Genomic DNA, 19648 nt, shown 5'->3' with positions numbered 1-19648 from the left:
CATATGATGAAGCAATTCCACTTCTGGGTATATATCCAAAGCAAACAAACATTAACTCAAAAAGATATAGGCACCCCAATGTACACAGCAGCATTATTTACAACAGCCAAGATATGGAAGCAACCTAAGTATCCATCAACAGATGAATGGATATTTTGCCATTTGCAACAACATGGATGGACTTGGAGGGTATTATGCTTAGTGAAATAAGTCAGACAGAGGAAAACAAATACTATAATGATATCACTTATATGTGGAATTTAAAACATAAACTTGTGAACATAACAAAAAAGAAGCAGATTCACAGATATAGAGAACAAACTAGTGGTTACCAGTAGGGAGAGGGAAGTGGGGGAGAGTCAAGATAGAGGTGGGGATTAAGAGGTACAAAGTACTATGTATAAAATAAATAAACTATAAGGAAATATTGTACAGCACAGGGAATATAGCCAATATTTTATAATAAATATAAATGGAGTATAACCTTTAAAAATTGTGAATCACTATGTTGCACACCTGAAACTTAAACTATGCCTCAATTAAAACAAACAAAAACACAAAACAAATAAAAAACACAATAAAACAAAAAAAGAAATATAAACAGAATCATCATTGTATTAAAAAAATGTATGATTATTCAGAAAATACTTTACGACTACCATTCTAGACAAATCTAGTTTTAACTTTCATTTTCCACTACTCTATTGGGATAAAAACTCAACTATAAAGGTAGACTGTGATAAGTTGAGATGCATATTGTAATCCCTACAGCAACCTCTAAAAAAACAACTCGTAAAAGTGGCAAAAAAAAAGGAAGAATTTAAATGGTACCCTAGAATAATATTTAACACAAAAGAAGGCAGTAAGATAAGAATGGCAGGCATAAATCCAATCAATAATTACATTAAATGGGAATAGACTGAACATGTCATTCAAAAGGCAAGACATTAAAATAATGGATAAACTACCCAGACCAACTGACATTACTTCCACAAAAGACACATTTTAGATTCAAAGATACAAACAGGTTGGAAGTAAAAGAATGGAAAATTTATTCCATATAAACAGTAACAATAAGAAAACTCAAGTGGCTATTATTAATAGCAGGTGAGATAGACTTTGAGATAAACAGTACTAAAGACAAAGAGGGAGTATTTCATAATGATAAAAGAGTTAATAAATACATCAGGAAGATATCACATTTACAAATGTATTCACTCATACCTAACAACAGAGCTGCCAACATGTGAGGCAAAAAGTGACAGAATGAAATTGAATGAACAAACAGAACTAGAGAAAATCAGCAAGGATGCCAAAGACTTGAGTAACACTATCAACCAGCTTAGCCTAATTTACATTTATAAAACACTCCACCCAAAGACTGTTCAGAATACATTCTTTCTTTTTTCAGAATACACATTCTTTTTAAGCACACACAGAACATTCTCCAAAACTGACCACATGCTGGGCCACAAACAAATCTAAACCAATTTAGAATCATAAAAAGGATGTTTCCTGATCATAACAGAATAAAATTAAAAATCTGTAACAGAAATATATCTGGGAAAATTCCTGGGTCAAAGAAGATAGAAGAAGGGAAATTAAATATTTTGAACTGAATAAAAATGAAAATACAATACATCAAACTTTATAGGATACAACTAAAGCAGTATTTATTGGAATATTTATAGATTCAAATGCCTATATCAGAAAAGAACAGTCTCAAATCAGTAACATAAGTTTCTATACCTTAAGAAACCAGAAAAAAGCAAATTAAACCCAAAGCAAGAAGAAATAGTAGTACTTCCCTGGTGGTACAGTGGTTAAGAATCTGACTGCCTGCTGGTCCGGGAAGATCTCACGTGCTGTGGAGCAACTAAGCCCGTGGGCCACAACTACTGAGCCTGTGCTCTAGAGCCTGCGAGCCACAACTACTGAGCCCATGTGCCACAACTACTGAAGCCTGCATGCCTAGAGCCCGTGCTCCGCAAGAGAAGCCACTGCAATGAGAAGCCCATGCACCACAATGAAGAGTAGCCCCCGCTCACCCCAACCAGAGGAAGCCTGCTCACAGCAACGAAGACCCAACGCAGCCAAAAATAAATAAATAAATAAACTCATTTTTTAAAAATGGTAAAGATTACAGTAAAAATGAATGAAACAAAACCCAGAAAAATAAAAGTGAAACATCAATGAATTCAAAAGTTGGTTCTTTGAAAAAAAAAATCAAGAAAATCGACAAACCCTCAGAATGAAAAATAAAATAAAATAAAATAAGAGAATGGCAGATACAGATTACCAAAATCAGAAGTGGAAAAGAAGAAACCACTACCAACCCTATAGAAATGAAAAGGATCACAATGGAATATGATAAACAACTTTAAACCAACAAATCAGAGCACTTACATTAAAAAGTAGAAAATCCTAGAAAGACACAGCTACCAGAACTGACTACAAGAAATAGAAAATCTGAATAGATCTATAACACTTAAGGACACTGAACTACACACTAAAAATCTTCGCACTAAGAAAAGTCTAGGAACAGATGGTTTAACTAATGAAGCTTTTGAGATATTTAAGAAATAACTCGTTCTATGAGGTCATTATTACCTTATACCAAAGCCAGACATAAACACAAGAAAACTATAGATCAATATCCCTCATTAACATAGATACAAAAATCCTTCTTAAAAAATTAGCAAATTGAATTCAACAACATATTAAAATGGATTATATGTTATCACCCAGTGAGATTTATCCTAAGAATGCAAGGTACGTTTAATGATCTGAAAATCTATTAATGTAAAACATCATATTCATAGAATAAAGAACAAAAACCACATGATCATTTTAATAAGATGCAGAAAAAGCATATGACAAATTCCAATATCAATTCATTATAAAAAATGCTCAAAAAACTAGAAATAGAAGAGAACTTCTTCAATTTATTAAAGGATACCTATGAAAAGTCCACAGCTAACATCGTACTTAATGATGAAGGCTTTCCCCCGAATAACAGAAGAAGGATGTCTGTTCTTACTCCTTCTACTGAATGTTGTACTGTAGGTTATAGCCAGTGCAGTGTTGTCAAAAAATAAGAAACTTTAAAAATTAAATTTAAAAAATCAAAGAGAATAAACTGTTATTACCAGATGACATTATCCTGAATACGGAAAATCCTAAGAAACCATTTAAAAACTACTAGAACCAATAAGCAAGCTTAGCAAGGTCACAAGATATAAGATCACAGTACAAAAATCATCTGCATTTCTATATTCTAGTAAATATGTGAAAATGGAATTAAGGAAACAATTCCATTCAAAATAGCACCACAAAGAATATTTAGGAAAAAAACCTTTAAAAGAAGTTTCAGGGTTGGAGAAGGGAGGAGTGGGAGTTAGGTAAGGGCAATAAAAGGGATCCTTGTGATGACAGAAATGTTCTGTACCTTGACTGTTTTAATCTCAACATCTTGACTGTGATACTTACTGTACTATAGTTTTGCAAGTTGTTACCACTGGGGGAAACTGTAAAGGGTACAAGGGGTCTCCCTGTAGTATTTCTTAAAACTGCATGTGAATCTACAATTATCACAAAATTAAAAGTTCAATTTTTAAAATGTGAAAAAAAGGAAGTATAAGATTTATACAATGTTACAAAATACTGCTCAAAGAAAAAGATTTAAATAAACAAAGAAACATTTCATGCTTATGGACCAACAGACTCAATACTGTTAATATGGCAATTTTCCTCAAATTGATCTATAGATTCAACACAATCCCTTTCAAAATCCCATCTGGCCTTCTTAAAAAACAGAAGTAAGCTGATCCTAATTTTATAGGGAAATCAAAGGACTGAGAATAGCCAAAACAATTTGAAAAAGAACAAGGAAGTTGGACTTTTACTACCCAATTTCAAAACATAGTATGAAGCTACAGTAATCAAGACAGTGTAATATTGGTATAAGGATAATTCAATGAAGAGAATGTGAGTCCAGAAAGACATCCTTATATTTATGTTTGATTGAATTTTCACAAAACTGCCAAGATAATTCAATGAGAGAAAGAACAGTCTTTCAACAAATGGTTTTGGAATAACTGGATAGCACTTGCAAAAAAAAAAAAAAGAACCCTTACCTCACACCATTCACAAAAATTAATTCAGATGGATCAAAGACCTAAATGTATGAGCTACAACAATAAAACCATTTAAGAAAAATACAGGAGAAAATTTTTGAGTCTTGGTTTAGGCAAAGAGTTCTTAGATAACAAAAGTATGACGAATAAAAGATAAAACTGATAAACTGGACTTCCTTAAAGTTAAAAACTTTTGCACTTTAAAAGACACCAACAAGACAAGAAAAAGACAAGCTACAGACTAGGAGAAAATAATAAGCAAATCATATTTCTGGCAATACCCTTGTATCAGAACACAGATAAACTCTCACAACTGAGTAAGACAACAATCTAAAAAGAGAAAAAAGACTTGCTTGAATAGACATTTCACCAAAGAAGACATATAAAAATGACTTATAAGCACAAAAATATGCTCAACATTATTAGTCACTGGGAATATGCTAATTAAAACCACAATGAAATACTACAACACACCCACTAAATTGGTTATAATCAAAAAGACTGGGCTTCCCTGGTGGTGCAGTGGTTGAGAGTCCACCTGCCAATGCAGGGGACACGGGTTCGTGCCCCGGTCCAGGAAGATCCCACATGCCGCGGAGCGGCTGGGCCCGAGAGCCATGGCCGCTGAGCCTGCGCATCCGGAGCCTGTGCTCCACAACGGGAGAGGCCACAACAGAGAGAGGCCCGCGTACCGCAAAAAAAAAAAAAAAAAAAAAAAAAAGACCAAGTGTTTGAAGAATGTGGAGAAATTAGAACCCTATACATTGCTGGTAGGAAGGTACAGCTACACAGTTTGGCAGTTTCTTAAAAAGCTAATTTATTATACGACCCAGCAATTCCATTCTTGGGAACCTAAGAGAAGTGAAAACATATGCCCACAAAAAGACTTGTCCATGAATGTTCAAAAACACATTATTCATAATAGTCAAAAACTGGAAATGATCCACATGTCTATCAACTAGTGAAAGAATAAAATATGGTATATTAACACAATGAAATATCATTCAGAAATAAAAAGGAACAAAATACTGATACACACTATGCCATGACTGAACCTCAAAAACATTTTATGCTAAGTGAAAGAAGCCAGGTGCAAGAGACTACATGGATAGTATGAGTCCCTTTAGATCAAACGTCCAGAAAAATTTATAAAAACAGAAAGTAAAAGTAGATCAGTAGTTGCCAGAAGCTGGGGAAGGGGTATAGGAGTGAGAACTGAGCACAGCTTGTGGGGTGTTTTGGTGGTGATGGACAAGTCCTAAAACTGGATTATGTTGATGGCTGCACAACTCTAAATGTTTACTAAAAACCATTAAATTGTATACTTGCAACAGGTGAATTTTATATCATGTAAACTATACCTCAATAAAGTAATAAAAATGCAACTGGAGAAATTACTCTCCCTGAGCTGGCTATATATGTTTTTCCATAGTTCAATATTTTTTTTCTTTAAAAAGATAATGATACATAATTTTTTTAAAACATTGTACATATTAGTCATATACTAACAATTTCTGGGAGTTCAAATACAGACACTGATTTGGTGGCATTAACTAGCTCTAACCTGCACTTGACTAAAACTTCTAGTGAGGAATAAGGAAAGCAATCATGTTATTTAAGCAAGTTCACTGTCACGTGCATGTGAAGACTATTTCACTTACCCTATGATGGCAGTTACATTCAATACGATTACCTTACTTTGAATAGAATCACTGACACTTAAGAGTAGGAAGGCATCTTTATAAATAACCTAGTCCAATACCTTTGTTTTACATATGAGCAAAGAGATAAAATGACACATTCAATAGCACACTTTTGAAAGTTAATTGTAAAGCTTCCCAATCTTTTCCGGTCTCCTAACTTTCCTGCTCTTTCTGTGCACTGACTATGGTTTTACTGAAAGAAGAAAATGGTAGAAGATTATAAAAAATAATCACAGGGAAAATATCTAGGCAACAGCTAAGCAAATGATTAATTTTTCACCCTATGAACAAATCTCTTGTAACCCCAATTGTTGGTTCCTTTTGTATTCTACAAACAAGGAAGGAAACTTTAGAGAGCCTTCTACATATTTATTATCTCATTTAGTACTCAAAACATCCTCATGAATAGAATTACCTTATTTAATAATTGGAGAAACAGATTCAAAATAGGGACTTCCCTGGTGCTCCATCCAGTGGTTAAGACTCGGCACTCCCAATGCAGGGGGCCCAGGTTCAATCCCTGGTAAGGGAACTAGATCCTGCATGTTGCAACTAAAGATCCCGCACACCCCAACGATGATCCCGTGTGCTGCAACTAAGACCTGGCGCAGCCAAATTAAAAACAAAACAAAAAAAACCTAACATTAAAAAAATTATAATAAATTGCCATAGTTACTAGAAATCTTATAAATAATAAAGCCAAAATTTAAAAGAACTAAACTTATCTGATTTCAAAGCCCATACCCATTTTTCCACACTTCTTTCAGACACTTCACAGCAGTGATCTCCAAACAATTCCTTTCAATAAATATCGTTTGTGCTTACATCTCCAATATACAAAAATTATGCTTATTAGAAAAGCTACAATACAGACATTTTAAAAGGATAAGATTTTTTACATGTCTACAGGTTCTAATTTCCTTTGCACAATAAGCTTAAATTACTTTGCATATCCCTAGTCCCACCATACTACACCTTTTCCTGTACACGTTCACCACTTTGGAAACCACTATTCTAGATATTATTGTGTTATTCCAGAACTGAATACCATCCTCCTTTGAAATTTTCTTCTATTCTTGAAACTTTACCCTCATTTAAAAGCTTTAATTCCTGTACTTCTAATTCAATTAATGCCTCTATTAAACTTGTGTTTTTCTATTCTTACTTTTTGCCTAGGCTCTTGAATTGGGATTATATCCACTTAAAAGCTCAAATAGCTCCATCAATAAAGCTGGATATTCTTACTTAAAAATCAGAGTTTTTAAACAAATGTGAAGAAACTGTACAAATAATTGAAAATTATGTTTCTGATAGACTGAAATTTTTCTGTCAAAAGGTTTACAGTGTTTAGGTAGGGAAAAAAATTTAGGTAACGAACAACAACAACAAAAATATATTTCCATAATACTAACACTGGATTTTAAGTAAAAGCAGCAAGTAATCTGTTAACCTTACAAATAATGTTTGTTTTCTGAGCTACAGAAAAATCACTGAAACAATTGTTGACAGTGTTATATGAAACCAGGAAGGTGGCAATCAGGTTGCAGTATATGCTTCATTAGAAGTATGCTGTAAGACATTTTTTTATTTTTTGCGGTATGCGGGCCTCTCCCGTTGCGGAGCACAGGCTCTGGGCGTGCAGGCTCATCGGCCATGGCTCACAGGCCTAGTCGCTCTGCGGCATGTGGGATCTTCCCGGACCGGGGCACGAACCCGTGTCCCCAGCATCGGCAGGCGGACTCTCAACCACTGCACCACCAGGGAAGCCCTGTAAGACATTTTTATGTAGCTTAAGATGATTAAATAGATTTGGCTTTGGATCACCTTTTACCAAGATGAAGTGCAACTCAATGTAAAGTAAAATATTCCTTCTCAAATTCAGCTTTTGCTGTCCAATTCCTTCCAGATGTTAGAATCTTTCTCCTACCTAATCAAACTTGTTCTCTTTCAAATTTGACTTACAGCCTCTGGTTATAAACCAGTGTTTCTCAACTGTTTAAGAGTCCCCCTTGCCAACCAATTTTCAGCCCCTTTGGGGTGGTATCGCCCCCCATTAAGAACACATTTTCTAAATATCTTTCACAGAACTTTATACTATAAAGTTACAGGGACTGACTTTTTAAACAATTTGACAAACTAAAGATAAAGAAAGCATCTGTTGCCCAAGAGAGTCTATCTTCCTGAATAAATTCCCATAGTATTTTCAAAACATGAAAGAGCCAAAAGCAAAGTTGGAAAAGAACTGTAGTCAGGGAAAACTTAAGACAATTACAGGTTAAAAAAAAAAAAAAAAAAAAAAAAAGGAAGGAAGGAGGGAGGGACGGAGAAGGGGAGGAGGGGCCGGAAGGAAAGGAATGAAGGAAGGAAGAAGCGAAAGACATGACTGAGGAAGTTTTTAAAGCCCAAACCACTGATTTTCAGAATACCTCTCCGTACGTGGCCTAATCACTTGATTCCAACAACGTTATTGTAGTTCTGTCTGTACTACAGTTATCTCTACAGTAGATAGGAAGTAGCACTGTCAATAGTTTTAATACATTCCTAATAATTTTTACTTGGTGTGTTACTATATACGCAATAACTTACTTATCAGGCATCTTCACACAGATCTTCACGGGCAACTCCAATTACAATAGTGCCAAAGTGATCATCCTGCTCTATCTACTTTTTAAAAACCACTGCCTGAGTTATTCTTCTAAAACTGATTTGTTTGTGTAATCTCATGCTACCTCTTGTATCTATGGAGTATTTCTATTTTTGCATTTACACCATGTAATTATTTACAAAATTGAGTTTCATGTTAAATTGTGAATGGCACACACTATCATTTATTTTTATATTCCCAATGCCTATCACAATACCCGGCAGTTATACATGCTAAATAAGTGTTATGCTTGTTGGCCTATTAAGTACTTTACCACAAACATATACGATACGCAACTAAACTAACTTCTGAAAAGGCTTTTTCTAATTTTCTATCAAAATAGCATTATCTGATCATGAAAAGCTCTTTTCCTTGTGTTACCTGTGCTTAGGCATATAAATGTTTAAAGTAGGGGTTGTAAACTCAAATGCCCAGTGACCATGGAGTCACTCTAAATGAGTGAAAGCAAAGATGGATAAGGAGAAGGAAGAGAGAATGAAGAGAAGAAAGTGGGAAGAGAAGGAAGTGGCAAGCTGGAGACTGCCCAAAGCAGCAACTCCACTCGATTGTAGACAGATTATTTAGTTTGGTTCAAGTCTGATTATTTAGTTTGAATTCAAGAATTCAAATATTGCTTTGATTTTTAAAATTTACTTCTTGCCTCCTTCCTCAGGCTCATATCCATGCAACCCTTTCTATCTTTCAATATGATGCAACCACATTGCCTTTTAGTTCCAGAAAGTCTTCTTCCTGCTTCACTGGAAGCCTGGGAAGAAGCTACCTGCTCCTTCAAGTATAAACTATTCCTTCCCCAATCCCTCATGCTATCTTATTTCTACTCTGGTCACTGCCTCAAGAAAGCATTCCATGATCTTTCCTGGACTCGATTATGTCTTCTGTTAAACACATTCTCAAGTATTCTGTGCTTTTCCCAAAAGCATTTGTCAAAACTGTAATGAAATAACCATTTCTGTAACTAGTTGTTTAATTCCTTCTTAGACATCAAGTTCTAAGAGGCCAGAAAATGGGTACATCTTATGTGTTACTATATTCTGATCAAGCATAGCATGTGATAGGCATTAATAAATATTTGATGGAGGAAGGAATTAAAGGGTCATTTCTTACTATAAGATAAAAAACGGAATTAGGTAAAAGATAGCAAAATTTGAACGTTTCCTCTGAGATTAACGGGGAGATTTCCACTTAAAAGTTTTGAACCTCTGTATATCTCTTTATTGAGCTTGTTACCTATTCTATTTAATACCTCTAATCTTCCTATTGTGTCTACTAGATCTGTCTAGTATTAAAATTTACTAAATCTCCATAATATATACATATCTATCTATCCATCTTTTTATACAGATACACATACATACATACACTGTACAATTGTATTTTATCAGGTTGTATTTACATTTCAAAAAATCTTTTGCTTTATATATTTAACTATTTGCTGGGTTCATGAAAGTTTTTGCCTGATTTCCCAAATGTCTGATACCTGATTTAGTATTTTAACTTTATATTCAACCCTGTCCGGCATTTATACTACCATTCTTGTCTTCCTTTCTTACTTTCTTTCACATCCTTAGTCCAACTCATTGTTTTCATCTCCATAACCACCTTCTTTCTTTACTGTCCCTTGGTGATTTCCCTGTCTCAAGGATTTTAAACATCATATATGCTTATGACTCTAGCTTAGACGTCTCTCCTGAACACTAGACTGGTCTATCCAACCGCCTATTTGACAACTACATTTGGATGTCTAATAGCCATCTTCACCTTGAATATTTTTAAAACAAGTTCCTTATATTGTTATTCTCACCAGTTCCTTCTGCAACATTCCCCATTTTGATTAACGACAACTCATTCTAGTTGCTTTGGCCAAAAATCTTGTTATTATTCTTTTTTTTTTTTTTTTTTTTTTTTTGCGGTATGCGGGCCTCTCCCGTTGCGGAGCACAGGCTCCAGACGCGCAGGCTCAGCGGCCATGGCTCTCAGGCCCAAGCCGCTCCGCGGCACGTGGGATCTTCCCAGACCAGGGCACGAACCCGTGTCCCCTGCATCGGCAGGCGGACTCTCAACCACTGCGCCACCAGGGAAGCCCCTTGTTATTACTCTTGACTTCTATCTTTCTCAACCCACTTTTGGATCATGAGCCTCTACCTTCAAAATATATCTGGAATTCAACCATTTCCAAGCCGCCTTCCTCCCTCATAGGCTTCTAATTGGTCTTTTCTAACCTAGCCACTCCTTGTCAATTGGACACAGCAGCCAGATATTCTGTTAAAATATAGGTCAGATCATGTCACTCCTCTCTGATCAAAATCCTTCAATAACTTCCTTTCTCATTCAGGATAAAAACCAGAATCTTTAAAATGATATACAAGTTTTGAATAGGAATTATAATATTTCTTAACCAGAAATGTGCTTTAATACTCTTTTCTTCGCTCAGTAAAATACTAGCCTGCATCTTATTTTAGGAAACATTATTTATAATATTTAAGTGTTATATAAATTGGTGAAAAAGATATAATGTTGGCTCAGAAGCTAAGAAATGGAGCAGGGGATTCTTTGTCTTTCTTCACATCCCATACAGCTAACTTCTTGAACTCAAGACATGTGAGATAAAAGTGTAGGGCTTTATACTGTTATTTTAAAACAAATATTAGAGGGAGAATACACACATTTATAGGAAAAAGGATTTATAGTTCTAATGTTAAAAAACCATCGCCTTTCAAATCAAACCAATAAACATTTTGCTTGAGTTCCAGGAAAAGATCAACTTCAGTTATGGCTGCTCTAACGATAATCGTTTAAATCTGTTCATGGTAGAAAATACATGAAACCATTTGCCCTCTCTACAACCAATTCATTTTTCACTAGAATGTGCACAATCTCAGATAACTGGTGTGATTCACTGTAGCAGATTAAAAATGGCCACAGATTCTTTGCTAGATCTCAGATTGAGGTGAAGTCTAATATCCCTCCCTTTAAATCTGGCCTGACCTTAGTGACTTTCATGACGAATAAAATATGGCAAAAAATGACCTGAGACTCCCAAGGCTAAGTTATAAGAAACCTTACAACTTCCACACAAGCATTTTATTATACTCCCTGGGCGCTCTGATCCACTATGTCAAATGTCAGACTACCATGAATCAGTCATGCTGGTGATACTATGTCTGTGATTCTGTGCTCTGGTTGATGTCCCAGCTGAGCTTAGCTTTCTGGCCATCTCCACTAAAGTAGCACTCATTGGGTGAGCCCACCTTGGACCATACAAACCAGTCAGTTGAACACCTCCCAAGTAATCTCCATCAACACCACATGAACAATGCTGAGCCCTACCTCAATTCTTGACACATAAGAAAATGATTGTTAATTTAAGCCACATTAAATTCTGGGGTATTTTGTTACACAGCAAGAGATAACTGAAATAGTAACATTTTTATTAAATCAGCAACAAAGGAATTTAATAAACCTGTGTTTTCTTTTCCTTTTTTCTGGAAACCAAATATATGTACTATTTCTAACTTATTTCCCACTTTACTCCTTAAAACTTAAATGACAACATATAACTGCTTTAACTTTTAATTTTCTGCGATTATGACAGCAAATTTCAATATGTAATAAAATATTCTAAGGTTTTTGTAAACAGCAAAAGAACCATAATCTCGTTTCTTTTTTTTTTTTTTGCAGTATGCGGGCCTCTCACTGTTGTGGCCTCTCCTGTTGCGGAGCACAGGCTCCGGACGTGCAGGCTCAGTGGCCATGGCTCACGGGCCTAGCCGCTCCGTGGCATGTGGGATCTTCCCGGACTGGGGCACGAACCTGTGTCCCCTGCATCGGCAGGCGGACTCTCAACCACTGCGCCACCAGGGAAGCCCTTGTTTTGTATTTAAAGAAAATTTTGTACAATGAGCAATTTATAAATTACAAAGAAACAAGCAACTTCTCAACATTTAAAAATATTTAATCAACCAAAGCATAAAGATGTAACTTCCATCTAAAAAACAAATGATGTGATTAAGAGAAAGTAGTACTACTGCCCTAGGAAGAAGGTAATGAAGTGATACACAAATAAGAAAATAATGAGAATAATGAATGAATAAAAATGCAGAGTCCACTGTCATAATGCTATCTAGCCAACTGGTTTTTAAAAATTACTTGATGCATACCTGAAAAAAAGGTTAAAATCCAGAACATTGAAATACCAAATGCTGGTGAGGATGTGAAGCAATAGGAACTCTTATTTACTGCAGGGGGAATGCAAAATAGTACAGCCACTTTGGAAGCCAGTTTGACAATTTCTTACAAAATTAAACATACTATTATCATACAATCCAGCAATCGCACGCCTTCATATTTACCCCAAAAAGGTGAAAACATATGTCCACACAAAAAACCTGCACATGGATGTTTATAGCACTTTTATTCCTAACTGCCAAAACTTGGAAGCAACCAAGATGTCCTTCCATAGGTAAATGGATAAACTGTGGTATATCCAGACAATGAAATATTATTTGTGCTCAAAGAAATAAATTATTAAGCCATGAAAAGACATAAATAGAGCACAGATAATTTTTAGGGCAGTGAAAATACTCTGTATGATATTATAACGATACGTATATGTTATTATACATTTGTCCAAACCCATAGAATGTATAACACCAAGAGTGAACCCTAAGGTAAGCAATGGACTTTGGGTGATTATGATGTGTCAATGTAGGTTCATCCTTGGTTTAAAAAAAAAAAGAAAAGTACCATTCTGGTGAATGATGTTGCTAATAGGGAAGGCTACACATGTGTGGGGGAAAGGGGTAAGTCTCTGTAGCTTCCTCTCAATTTTGTTGTAAACCTAAGACTGCTCTTTTAAAAGTCTTTTTAAAAATTGCTTGATTTAACAACCAAATAATGGTAATTTAAAAATGACAAGTACCTTAGTGAACGTTAGGGGATGAACACCAAAGAATACAAATATAATACACATATTACTTATGCAAGTCAATTAACCATGTTGAGGTCTATTTCTTTATCTGAAAGCTAGGATAGTTGCCACAACCTTACATGGTCACTGAGGATCAGAAACAACATACACAAAAGCACCTTGCACGGTATGGGCCCCAGTGGTGAACGGGAAGTGCAGGAAGTCAGCTTTAAATTATTACTATTACTATTAGAAAAAGGCATAAAAGGGCTTCCCTGGTGGCGCAGTGGTTGAGAGTCCGCCTGCCGATGCAGGGGACACGGGTTCGTGCCCCGGTCCGGGAGGATCCCACATGCCACGGAGCAGCTGGGCCCTTGAGCCACGGCCGCTGAGCCTGCGCGTCCGGAGCCTGCGCGTCCGGAGCCTGTGCTCCGCAGCGGGAGAGGCCACAGCGGTGAGAGGCCCGCGTACCACACACAAAAAAAGAAAAAGGCATAAAATAATATATAAGACTTATAACATAGCAATCAAATAATTAAAAACAAATTACAAGGCAACCAAATTATATTTTCTCTAAAATGTAACTAACATAAAATGCTGGAATTACTGTCACATTCATTTGACTAGTATTCAGAACCTACTATAATTTCCAGGTACAATGCTACCATAAGAAAGGCACAGACTGACAGAAGCATTTTAAGGCTAACTCAATTCTAGTTTAGGTTAATCTAAGGGAACATGATAGATAATTATAGAAGCGGCTTTTTGTCACTGACAAAAGTGAAATCTCCAGAAGAAAAAGTGTAGTTAACTAAAATCAACATCAAATAATTAATTTCAATAAAAAGAAACAATTCTCACCTGCAAAACAGGTTACTAAAATGTCAACAAAGATGCATCTGACAAGTGCTCAAAAGTGGATGATTTTTGTGGAGAGAGCCAAAGGGATTAAGTCAGGAAGGATGTTTATTCTCACAGGAATAAGGGGATGAGGAAGGTACTGAATGAACTGGACTTAGGAATGCATATGAGAATGAGAAGAAAATATTCATAAATGAACACCTAGCAAAATAAGCAAAGTAGAAGATTAAAACAAACTTATGACCTAGAAATCTAGAAGATAGAGTATGGAATACTGTGTTCTTGGTCTATTTGGAAAGAAGGAAAAAAAAAAGAAAGCAGGAAATATGAGTGGAACATGGGAAAATGAACATAGAACAGGAACCAAGAATGTACCTACTTTCTCTTAGCTCAGCCTCAATAAGAAATAGCCTTCAAACCACATGGAATAGTGGCAAGAACAGAGGTTTTAATTATAATTCCGCCACTTATTAGTGAATGACTTTGGATTATTTACTTAGCCTCTTTAAAGGTTTTCTCAAATATAAAGTGAGGATAATAGTACCCAATTCACAGTTATTTTAAAGATTAAATGAGATACTGTATCTAAAAATCAGTGAAGACAGTAAACATTGTTAATAGTTTTGAGATGATACAGTAGAAAAAGTGTGTTTTAACTTTTCCACTTTACATTTATGAAATACCTGTGTACACAGACAAAATAACTTGCTTAATAACACTGTAAAACATTTTCCTTTAAAAAATGCAGTTATTCTCTCTTAACCTGATGATAGTAAGGATATAAGATATATAAAATTACATTAACAAAGATACCAGTGTGCTGAAAGTAAGCAAAGAAAGGGGGCTTTGGCAGAGGCCCCTGGAAAATATAGAAAACTGAAGCAAAATGTAAACATCTGGGATGAGGATGGGGAAAAAAAATCTTGAGAGGGAACATGAGATGAGAATCTAAGAAAATCTATTTCATGTATTAGCTAGACTGGGAGTTTTCTGTTATTGTTGATAACAATGGCAGCTAATAACTCCTATGAAAGATACTAGCTGCTTTATATTCATAGCACCACTTAATTTTCATGGCAATCTTGCAATGTAGGTATTATTCATCATCAAAACTTTACTGAGTATCTACTAGGTGCCAGACACTGAATACAACTGTACACAAGACAATATAGTGTCCCTGCCCTTACCAAGCTTGCAGACTACTGTAGAAACTGAACCTCTTTCAAAGAGGTTAACCAATTTGCTTAAATTCATACAGCCAAAAGGGACAGAGTGAGGATATGGACTCAAATCTAAAACCCATGCTCTTAACCACTTAACACAATTTTTCAAAAACTTCTATAATGCTGACCAACTATGAAACTATATGAACTTATATAAAATTTCCTTAAGAAACATAAAAAGCAACCACATTATTCAAATGTTTTATTAATAATTTATAATAAAATAATTTTATTTAATTTTTTTTCAATAATATTCTGTGCTAACTTGTTTTAACACTTAAAAGATTAAAAATTCAGATATTAGTTCAGGAGAAAAATAGCTGTTATCCAAAGTTAAAAGCTATATTCATAGAATTCTGTATTATCTGATCCAGTTTGATTAATCACTTAAGCAAACATTAATAAATCAGAAAGTCCTAAAGATGAAAATAAGGGATCTTTGTGGAAAGCAAAGGCATGAGCAAACAAATTATAACAATGCCATCTATAGGACAATTATTAGAATGCAGACAACTAACTTGGAACTTGCAAACAAAATTCTTAACCACCTTCATTAGGAACTTCTAGAATGGAAATTAGTCATCAATAAAACACTCTCAAAACTGGATCTCACCTTACACCTTATAAGACTAAACACTGAAAAGACTCTATTTGTAATTCTCATATACTACTATATTTCAAGTTTCTACAAATAGTAGTGAACACTTTGACACCTACCAGTGTTAGCTGGGTTTTATCACTTATTAATAAATATCCCTAGTCTCATATTCAAGCCAAACAGCTGGCATATAACACAGACTTTACACAGAAAGCCAAAAGAGGTTAAAAGACTGAGCTAAGTTATAAGTAACTTCTGTGCCTGCAGAAAAGGATTTCTCCTGGATATGAGTTTTCACAAGACGAGTATTTATAAGAATACACCTAAGTTGTAAAGTAATATAACCAAATACCGTATGTTTCAGGTCACAGAAAAAAGAACTATACAAGAGAGATACGGTCAATTTCTGCAGATGACCCTGATAAGTAGTTTCTAATAAAAATTTTTTTAAAAATGTAAAAATAACCCAGTTACCAAATTAAGAGGTATCAATAAAGATAATACCCTCAACTTAAGAGAACAGCATCACTGGCCCACAGAAGCCAACTTTAATCAGTTTAGTTATAACAAATATTTTCTTTCAAATGTATTTTTCTTTAACTCTGTCTACAGAAATATTACTGGGAAGTACCTAAAAGTACTGAAAGGTGGTGGAAAGAAAGCGGTAGTTCAAATCTACAGACATACTGCCTACCCTGTCACCACTCACATTCTTTAAAATCCCCTTTTATCAAAGGAAGGGTAAAGAAGATAAACCAATTTACAAGGGTCTGCGTTTTGACATTTCATTTATCTTGTCAACAAAACTGCCATGATCCATAAAATTATCAACTCTAGGCATAACAACGCTTTCAGATAAATTAGGTGATATATTAGAAAAGCAAAAAAAAAAAATTAATCTCAGAGAGACTGTTACTTGCCCAACTTCATAAAATGAGTAAGCAGGAAAGTCAAATAAAGGACTTTCTAGAATAAAACCTAATATAAGTTTTATTTCACTGTGTAGTAGTCCCAAATACCACAGAAAGAAAGCCAGAGTGAGCCCAGAGAAATTAGATAGAAGTGTGCTTGATACTTCCCACAGCTTACCCTAGTTTAAGAAGTGTAACACTCGCTAACAACCAAAGGAAAATTGAACTCCAGTTTTCACACGTAGCTCTTAATAGACTCAAAAATTTCTTTCTAAGAATATACTCCCAAATTGGGTAACCTCAAAATGAGATTTAACCTATACTATGAATAGCAGATTTTCCTTATTCAAAAATCAAACTAACAGGCATATTTACAGTAAGAGACAAGTACAGAAATTACAATAAAGAAATTACAATTACAATTTTTAAGAAATGGGTCAAAATCCAAGGTCATATGTAAAAAACAAGAGGGTAGGAAATGGGCAGCAATAGAAATTTTACCTGACTCATGGTAAAATGTAATTTACATAGGCCCACAATGACAAAATCAAGGGATAACTTTGCAGTAGTTAAAACAAAGAACTGGAATGGAGAGTAAAGTGCCTATGGCACATGTAGAGAAGAGGCTGGGGAATATAGATCTCTATTTCTGAGTCTAGGTATGACTTAAACATCTTCAAAGTTTGATTTAAACATTATGGTTAAACCTTATGGTTAAATATTATGATTTAAGCTTTTTCAAAAGTTGCTAAAACTAGTCAACAAAGTACTTGAAGATGAGAGAAAAGGCTCAGGTGGTCTTTGAAGAAAATAGGAAACTAACAAAAAGATATGTAAGATCCCAGACACAGGTTAAAGATGCCATTGAAAATATATAAGGTAGCTTGGGACATCCCTGGTGGCGCAGTGCTTAAGAATCCGCCTGCCAAAGCAGGGGACATGGGTTCGAGCCCTGGTCTGGGAAGATCCCACATGCCGCAGATCAACTAAGCCTGTGCACCACAACTACTGAGCCTGCACTCTAGCACCTGCGAGCCACAACTACTGAGCCCGCATGCCACAACTATTAAAGCCGGCGCGCCTAGAGCCTGTGCTCTGCAGTAAGAGAAGCCACTGCAATGAGAAGCCCGCGCACTGCATCGAAGAGTAGCCCCTGCTCGCTGCAACTAGAGAAAGCCCGCGCACAGCAACAAAGACCCAACGCAGCCATAAGTAAGTAAGTAAATAAATAAATAAATAAATAAAAATTGGGGCGGGGGGGGAGAAAGAAAATATATAAGGTAGCCAAGCCATTGAGATGAGGAATGCAATGGTGGTGGTGGCCATGGCAACAAGCAAAGTTATTCTTTGCTGGAAAACAATTATTAAATGAGTCTATTAATAGCCAAAAAACATAATGTGCTGTGTCCATGCTTCAAAATAGATATGAAAGTCTTGTAATTACCATTTGAGAACACTGTTTCTTGTTCTACATTAATGTGTTCTTTATTATCCAAAGAATAGCAGTCAATAAATCCCAAATTCACCCCACTAAAAAATTAAAGTATCAGCTCTAAACTTTCATAGTCAAATATCGAAAGTTGAGAGTCACATATGTCCTAAAACGTTCACTTCTAATGCAAGATTTACCTGTAGGACTTCACCATATCTGAGTATCATCTGTGTACTATTATTTACCTAATGTTTTTCTTTAAAATGGCTATTTGTTGAAATGCTTGCATCACAAATCGATAAGATGCTTGCAACAAGTGCTTCTTAAGTGACACAAATCTAAATGCCTTTCAAGTTCTGCCATCAGATCTATTTATGTCTTCCTAGTCTTTGAAAATGTTTGCATTTGTGTCACTTGTGAAGCTTTTTCTTCTTTTAACTACTCCTTTTTTACCTATGAAATCAGGGACATAATGTGCAATATTTATATTTTTCCGATATTTGCATCCCCTATCCCTTCCAAAAAGGCTACCTAATGTAACAGCTAAAAATGATGAGAGCCTATATCCTGAAAATGGCAAAAGAATATTACTAGTAACATCAAATGTGCAAGAGAAATTTTAGTGAGTTTCAAATATAACAATCCATTTTATCCAAAGTTTCATATAATTAGTAAGTGACAGAGCTGGGATTCAAACCCAGGAAACCTGGCTTCAGGGTCCAAGTCATTAAAGACTACACTATATGGACTCCCTGTCACAATCCATTTTAGAATTAATAAGATAAACTAGAATATCTGACAACAAGTTTTAAAGGATAATTTTAGAAGATAACCAAGATAGTTCTGTTAAAGTCTGTACTTGGCTTAATGGGTATTCAGCCCAGTATTGATGGCTACCAAACACCTGGTTTGTGTGGTACTTAAATTCTATCCCTGTGAACACTGCAGTTAATGAGAATCTGTATGTCAATGTCATCAGTGGATTTTTCATCATGCATATGGATCAATTTGCTGTGTTAGGAAAAAAGCAGTGAATTCTCTGCTTATGTAAACAAATTTACTTCAAATGAAAATATTGTGTTTTACTAGTCATGTACTTGCCGCATACTTTCCCTACAAAATCAAAAGCTCCTTTTCTATTGCAATAAGCACTGTAAAGTTCATCACAAGATACGTTCAAAATCATGCTTTTCAAATAAGGATGAAAATAAAG

At 35.2% G+C, this 19648-nt stretch overlaps 1 protein-coding gene across 2 annotated transcripts in view; it reads right to left on the bottom strand.

Moving 5' to 3' along the window:
- NIPBL (NIPBL cohesin loading factor) overlaps positions 1 to 19648 on the bottom strand; it is a 197440-nt gene that overhangs the window by 142028 nt on the left and 35764 nt on the right. The window lies entirely within an intron of this gene.

Source organism: Mesoplodon bidens (genome assembly GCF_964165515.1).
Source record: "Mesoplodon bidens genome assembly, chromosome: 4".
Taxonomy (NCBI): domain Eukaryota; kingdom Metazoa; phylum Chordata; class Mammalia; order Artiodactyla; family Ziphiidae; genus Mesoplodon; species Mesoplodon bidens.
The sequence above is the reverse complement of the archived record's forward strand: the minus strand, read 5'-3'. Positions and strand labels throughout refer to the sequence as shown.